This window comes from Mytilus trossulus, chromosome 13 (genome assembly GCF_036588685.1).
Source record: "Mytilus trossulus isolate FHL-02 chromosome 13, PNRI_Mtr1.1.1.hap1, whole genome shotgun sequence".
Lineage (NCBI taxonomy): Eukaryota > Metazoa > Mollusca > Bivalvia > Mytilida > Mytilidae > Mytilus > Mytilus trossulus.
In genome coordinates this window covers 41,327,310-41,335,238 of record NC_086385.1, presented here as the reverse complement: position 1 = coordinate 41,335,238, position 7,929 = coordinate 41,327,310, and the positions used below count along the sequence as shown (strand labels likewise).

The window sequence follows — 7,929 nt, the reverse complement described above, 5'->3', positions numbered from 1 at the left end:
CACAGCGTGTCCCTGGGAAAATGAACCGTTGCTTTATACATGTATTTCTGCCTTATGTTTGTAGGTTATTTTCCGTAATCCTTCCAAGCACAAGCTAGTGCTAATGTGTATCGATTATTAGCACATAACAAGTACCTGGAAACATTTTGGACATGGGTGGTACCTTTTGAGTTCTTCTGTATTTCTTGATCTGTGGTGAAGTTATTTCCGACTCCTCTCCAAGCACAGGCTAGTGCTAATGCTTGTTTATCATTTGCACATAACAAGTACTTGGGAAGATATCAGATTGATCTGTAAATCTGTCGACTTTGTCTTCGTCTTCCTCTTGCTTTTCTTTTCCATTATCTCTTGATGTTGCGATGTTAAACCTTTGATCTCTCTCCAAGCACAGGCTAGTGCTAATGTTGTATTTTCATCAGCACATAACAAGTACCTGGAAAGATCTCAATGTAATTTTCTCGGCTTCTCTGATGTTATCAAATTTTCATCTGTTTTTCTTCTTCCTCTAAGATGCAAATTGCCAATCCCCTCTCCAAGCACAGACTAGTGCTAATGTACATTTATCATTAGCACTTAGTAAGTACCCGGGAAGATCTCAGCTTTATTTTCGACTTTCTTCTTTGGATGTAATGTTCGTTCTGACAATCTTACATCAAGTCTTTGTATTTAAGGGCTAAGGTGTCAACAATTGATAAGTGTCATATCGCATCTCTTCGTTGAGCTTCTGATGTTTTAGAATATATGAGATAGTCGTTGAATATTGATTAGTGTCATAATTGTTCAGGTCGATGTTTGTATCCCAAGCTAAGTTTTGACGATTTTTAAAGGGAGATAATCACGATAATTTTCAGTTATTAATGAATTGATTTACGATTTTCTTTGTACATTGAAATTTTAACAAATGATAGAACACTGGACACTTTTAATTTGCAAAACACTCATTTGCAAATCTGCCGCCGCCTCAAATAAGAGCTACAGTATCATGTATATAACCAAAATGTGCGGAATTACATGGGATTCAATAATTTCATTGGTTTTCTACTGTTACTATTATATTTATTTTGCTATTTGATTTATAAAAACATGGGATTTTCAATATCCCATGGGACAGGGCAAAATCCCATGGGATTTACCATTATCCCATGGGATTTTGGTTAAATCCCATGGGATTTTTTTTGGTCCCATGGGATAATTGTAGTCCCATGGGATATTTGTTGTCCCATGGGACAAAAAAAATCCCATGGGATTATAATTATCCCATGGGATTTTTAATATCCCATGGGACAAAATAAAATCCTATGGGATTTTTATTATAAATATATAGATGAAAATATGCAGTAATGTGTATGTTATAATATATTCTATTTTGTTAGTAAATTGTTATAAGATGAATCTTTTAAATTGAATATCTTTTTTTCTTTGGAAATATTAATTCAACATATTTTTCTATAACTGTTCAAAATTTAAATTTTAAACAACAAAGCAGATATTGCAAGTATCATATATGTTTATTTATGAATTATAGAACACTTTTTCGAAACACAATTATATACCATTTGAAATCTGAAAAACTCTATTATTAGGCTAAACATATAGTAGCTATTTAAGTAAATGTAATTTTTTCACAATATCTCTCCACACAAAACATTAGTAGTTTCTTATCACCAAGCATTGTGTGTTTGTATAGTCCACTTTTTGGTCATTCAGCAAAGAACATTGACATTATTGTGGTTTCAAGATCGTTTGGTATTTTAAAGAACTCTAAATCATTGACTGACTGATGAAAATAATAACTGATCCAACATTGTCTTTGAATGTATTCTGGTCTTGTTTCTATGTTTTCTTCATTTATTCTAGGTGATGAATTTCAATCCTTCTGAAAAAGAACCAACAAAAATTGAAGTTATTGATTATACAAAATTGTTTGCATACATGTAGTGTTAATATGATTTTCAATAAAAATAGCTATGCGGTATGTATTTTACTGATTGTTAAAGGTTGTCCAGTGTCATCATGGTCATCAGTTGCTAACCGCCTACTTCCTTTGGTCTCTGATGGAGAGTTGTCAAATTATCAATATACCAAATCTTCCTATTCTAATACTATATAACAATCAATTAATTGATTCTTCTTTATAACATTTGGGTATTTTCCCAAGCTATATATAAAAAGGTCAATGTTAAAACTTTAGACAATTATGATACCATTCCATTATTCACAAGAATTTGCAATATATTTTACAAAACGCAGAAAAAAGAAATAACATTTCCTGAAGCTTTTGAAGTTCTGACAGTTCAACTTTATTTCAATAAAAAAAAAAACTAGAACTCTTTGGAATATTGGAAATTATAACATTTCTACGAAAAATATATATTGTTTTATCCTTATTTTTTGTGTTGTTGGCTTGCTGTCTCATTTTTATATACAGTTATACATACATCAATAATCTTCCTCTTTATTAAAATTAAAAATGAGATATTTTTGATATCCCAAAACATAAGATTTTCAGAAAAAAATTAAACACTTATTTTTCATTACCATGATTACAAATTTTATCAGTTACCTTTAGTAGAATTTTGTTACTTTATCATATAGTAGAAAAATAATTCAAAACAAGAATGTGTCCAAAGTACATTAATGCCCCACTCGCACTTTCACTTTCCATGTTCAATGGACCATGAAATTGGATAAAAAATATAATTAGGCATTGAAATTAGAAAGATAATATCATAAGGAGCATGTGTACTAAGTTTCAAGTTGATTGGAGATTCAACTTCATCAAAAACTACCTTGACCAAAAACTTTAACCTGAAACATGCACTTTCATATTCCATGTTCAGTGGACCGTGAAATTGGGGTCAAAAGTTAAATTTGGTTTAAAATTTAGAAAGATCATATCATAAGGAACATGTGTACTAAGTTTCAAGTTGATTGGACTTCAACTTCATCAAAAACTACCTTGACCAAAAACTTTAACCTGAAGCGGGACAGACGGACGAATGGATGGACGAACAAACAGACAGACGAAGGAACGGACAGACAGACGGACGAACAGACCAGAAAACATAATGCCTCTCTGCTATCATAGGTGGGGCATAAAAATCAATTCATGTTGGCCCAAGGTGACTTTTAAATTCTAGATCTCATTGAAAAAGCTTCAAGTTATCTCCCTTTGCTGTAAAAATGCCATCTTTGGGGGCATTAAAATTGAAATATCTTTTTTAACTCATCGAAGGCAGATTGTGAGCGTAAATGAACAGTGACCCGATTTTAAGTCTAAGATAAGTTTTTTTTAGATAGAAAAATATAGCGAAATCCTATTGATTATAAAGGGCAATAACTCCTTAGGGGGTCAACATGACCATTTTGGTCATGTTGACTTATTTGTAAATCTTACTTTGCTGAACATTATTGCTGTTTACAGTTTATCTTTATCTATAATAATATTAAAGATAATAACCAAAAACAGCAAAATTTCCTTAAAATTACCAATTCAGGGGCAGAAACCTAACAACAGAATGTTCAATTCATCTGAAAAATTTCAAGGCAGATAGATGTTGACCTGTTTAACAATTATGCCCCATGTCAGATTTGCTCTAAATGCTTTGGTTTTTGAGTTAAGAATCAAAACTGCGTTTTACCCCTGTTCTATTTTTATTCATGTCGGCCATCTTGGTTGGTTTGGCGGGTCACGCCACACATTTTTTTAAACTAGATACCCCAAAGATGATTGTGGCCAAGTTTGGATTAATTTGGCCCAGCAGTTTCAAAGGAGAAAATTTTTGTAAAAGATATATAAAATTTACGAAAAATGGTTAAAAATTGACTTCAAAGGGCAATAACTCTTAAAGGGGTCAACTGACCATTTTGGTCTTGTTGACTTATTTGTAAATCTTACTTTGCTGTACATTATTGCTGTTTACAGCTTATCTCTATCTATAATAATATTCAAGATAATAACCAAAAACAGCAAAATTTCCCTAAAATTACCAATTCAGGGGCAGCAACCCAACAACAGATTCTCTGATTCATCTGAAAACTTCAGGGCAGATAGATCTTGACCTGATAAACAATTTTACCCTTGTCAGATTTGCTCAAAATGCTTTGGTTTTTGAGTTATAAGCCAAAAGCTGCATTTCACCCCTATGTTCTACTTTTAGCCATGGCGGCCATCTTGGTTGGTTGGCAGGGTCAAGCCACACATTTTTTAAACTAGATACCCCAATGATAGTTGTAGTCAAGATTGGTTAATTTGGCCCAGTTGTTTCAGAGGAGAAGATTTCTGTAAAACATTACTAAGATTTACGAAAAATGGTTATAATTGACTATAAAGGGCAATAACTCCTAAACGGGTCAACTGACCATTTCGGTTGTGTTGACTTATTTGTTAATCTTACTTTGCTGAACATTATTGCTGTTTACAGTTTATCTCTATCTATAATTATATTCAACATAATAACCAAAAAACAGCAAAATTTCCTTAAAATTACCAATTCAGGGGCAGCAACCCAATAACGGGTTGTCCGATTCATCTGAAAATTTCTACGCAGATAGATCTTAATCTAATGAACAATTCTTCCCATGTCAGATTTGCTCTAAATGCTTTGGTTTATGAGTTATAAGCCAAAAACTGCATTTTACCCCTATGTTCTATTTTTAGCCATGGCGGCCATCTTGGTTGGTTAGGCGGGTCACCGGACACAATATTTAAACTAGATACCCTAATAATGATTATGGCAATGTTTGGTTAAATTTGGCCCAGCAGTTTCAGAGGAGAAGATTTTTTATAAAAGTTAACGACGCCGGACGCTGGACACCAAGTGATGAGAAAAGCTCACTTGCCCTTTGGCCAGGTGAGCTAAAAAAATGGTTAAGACCAGCGAGCCCCAAAAAACCAGAACATAATTAAAACTTACGGAAAACAAGATGTCTTTACATTTATCCTTCGTAGCAGGGAAATTGAAAAGATTTTTTTTTTCTTTCACTGCCGTCCATGATATAAACTTTAAATTCATTCATGCAAAATATGAAAATCTGCAAAGGTAGGACCTTGAACCTTGAAGCTTATCCACACTTTGACTTTTATTAAACTGCATATTTGTTCTTTTCATCTTGCTGACAACCTAAACATAAAAAAATGATAAAAACATAATTCTAGATTAACTTTGTCATGTTTGTGTTTTTATTTTTGTTGGTCCAAACAATTTTTTTTCAACTTAAAACGAAAACATCATCACAAAAAAAAAGGTCATACTAACCTCCGAAATATTAAAACAAACCAAAATTATTACTTGATTAAGATCTTGTCATAAATTAATAGCATCAATACTCTAATTTTTGAAGACCATATATGTCTATTGCATACTTATATTCCTTTGTACAGGAGTATGCATATTAAGATTGAATTCAAGGACTTAAATGTTAAATTAGCATGATTAATTTTAGTTTCTCAGCTCCATGTGTAAATTTTGAGAGAATGTTGCAATACTGTATATTCTGATAATCAGAACTTATTTATGTTATTGTGAGGTTTTTATTAGCAACTGAGAGCTGCATCTCATTCTCATTTTTGATTTATTTATGAGCTGAAGACCAGTGCCGAAGTTTTCTCAATGCATTGAAGACACATAGGTGAACTTTGGTCGTTGTCTGCTCTTTGGTTGGGTTGTTGTCTACTCTTTGGTTGGGTTGTTGTCTCTTTGACAAAGTCCCAGTTTTCACTTCCCATTTTATAACATGTATGCAGATTTTTTTTTTAAATTTAAATAATCAATCACTGAATTTTGTTTATTATCATGATTATTGAAAGTAAGCAAAAATAAATGCACACAAAATTTAACATTATTATTAAAGGCTTTTTTAAAATTCAAAACAGTTGTCTACCATATCTACACCGTTAATTTCCATGTTTGATTTATTTCATATTTTAAAGCCTTTATAGCTAGCTAGATAGTATGCCCAGGTGGATCCAGCCATTTTAAAAAGGGGGTTCCCAACCCAAGACAGAAGGGTGGGGAGGGGGGTTGTTGTTCCAACTATATTTTCCCATTCAAATGCATTGAGTGTCCTAAAAATAGGGGGGTTCCAAGTTGAACTTTCCACCCTGGAATCCTCCCCCTGGATTCGCCATTGGTATGGCTTTTGCTCATAGTTGCATTCATATTGTTACCTATACCTTACTTGTGCATCATTTGGTCTCTGATGGGGATAGGCCTACTGAAGAAGGTTCAACTTGCAATATGACAGATTATGAAGCTATTTATCCAAATATGTAGAAGAAAGACATGCATAATAAAAACCAAACTTATGTTCAAACAAGAAGTAATTGTAACAGGATGCTGTTACAAAATCTCCCAAACGAAAGCTTCCATAACTCGCCATTCCTATGGTCCCATATTCATTTGATTTGTTTTGCTGTCTCATACAAGATTATATATGATTTAGGGGTGGGGATCAGGGATCCGGAAATTTTTCCACCTTACCACTGAGGATCTCAATCATGATGTGATGTGTGTCAATAGTTTAAAAGTTTTTCAAACATGTGGCGGTGGGGTTGACCCCCATGAACTCTCCCTATATTTCATTTGATATGTTTTATTGTTCCATACAAGAATATACATGGTTTAGGATGGGGAACTTGACTGTATACAAGTTTTCAATCAAGAGGGAGTTGGGTGACCCCCTCGGGACTTCCTTTTATTTCATTTCATTTATTTTTTGTCCCCTAAAAGAATATATTTGGGTTAGGGGTGGGGATATGGGTCACTCACAAGCACATTCATAAATTGAACGGGGTAGGGTGAACACCCCCCCCCCCCCCCCCCGACCTCCCTTTAATTTCATTTGATTAGTTTTATTGTCCCATACAAGAATATACATGGTATAGGGGTGGGGATCTGGACTGTTAACATGATAATAGCACATTCTCAGATTGAACAGGGTGGGGTGTCGCGGTGACCCCCAGGGACTTCCCTTTAATTTTAATTGATTTGTTTTATTGTCCCATTCAATAATATGTATGGTTTAGGGGTGGAGATCTGGACAGTTTACATAATAATAGCATATTATCAAATCAGAGGGGCATGGACTACCTCCAGGGACTCACCCTATATTTCATGTGATTTGTTTTATTGTGCCAGCATCATTTCTGTAGACTATGACGTGTGTTTATCTCTTACAGTTTACAAGTTATATCATGTATATATTCATATGAAAGTTTTAGTAAATTTAATCCCATTGGGTTCTTTAGTATTTAAAACTCCTCCCTTCTTTCTTACCCCCAATATAAACAACCAATTTTTCCCACAAAAAAGGGGGCCCTGAATTCCTTATCAGCCCCCCCTCTCCTTTCCTCATTTCAATCACCCCGATATAAATTTAGTTTTATAGCTTACAATAGGAATGGTTTAAATTCTTCCAATATTGTTATACTAATTGACAGAACGTCTAGTGCCTGTGTTACTAATTTGGGAAGCTTTTCAAATTCACAGCATGTCGGTGGCTGTGTTCAAAGTGCTGAGTTTTCATCACCCTCGTTGTTTGCGGACTAATGATTTAGGCCTGTGTATATATGTCTCTGATAATAGTGTGCGTGTATTAATTTTCTATACCTACTTAATCAATATTTTCAAATACTGACGGCAAGTGTTGCATTGTATCAATGTCTTATTTGAGACCAACGTGCTATTTACATGTGCGATCAAGAATGCAGGGGAAAGAAACTTGTCAATTGTGTTTATTTTTAAGCCTAAATAAAATGAGCCGCAGTAAAATATTAACCTTGGTTAATGATCGGTGTTGATCGGTAATCCTCAAATTGATGCGAGAGGCTTTCTACGTGGTACAGGCTGACTACTTGAGTACTTATACGTGTGTTGTCTCAAAACAACTCGGCAGTATCAAATAACAGTTGAAGTAAGGATCGTCTCG

General features: G+C 33.9%; 1 long non-coding RNA gene across 1 annotated transcript; it reads right to left on the bottom strand.

The window, feature by feature from the left end:
• Positions 1–1,604: 1,604 nt before the first annotated feature.
• Positions 1,605–7,698, bottom strand: LOC134695497 (uncharacterized). Its single transcript, XR_010102776.1, has 3 exons — positions 7,615–7,698; positions 4,917–5,123; positions 1,605–1,876 (listed from the first exon to the last, which is right to left on the bottom strand). It is a non-coding gene; the product is annotated as an uncharacterized LOC134695497 (long non-coding RNA).
• Between the last annotated feature and the right edge of the window lie 231 nt (positions 7,699–7,929).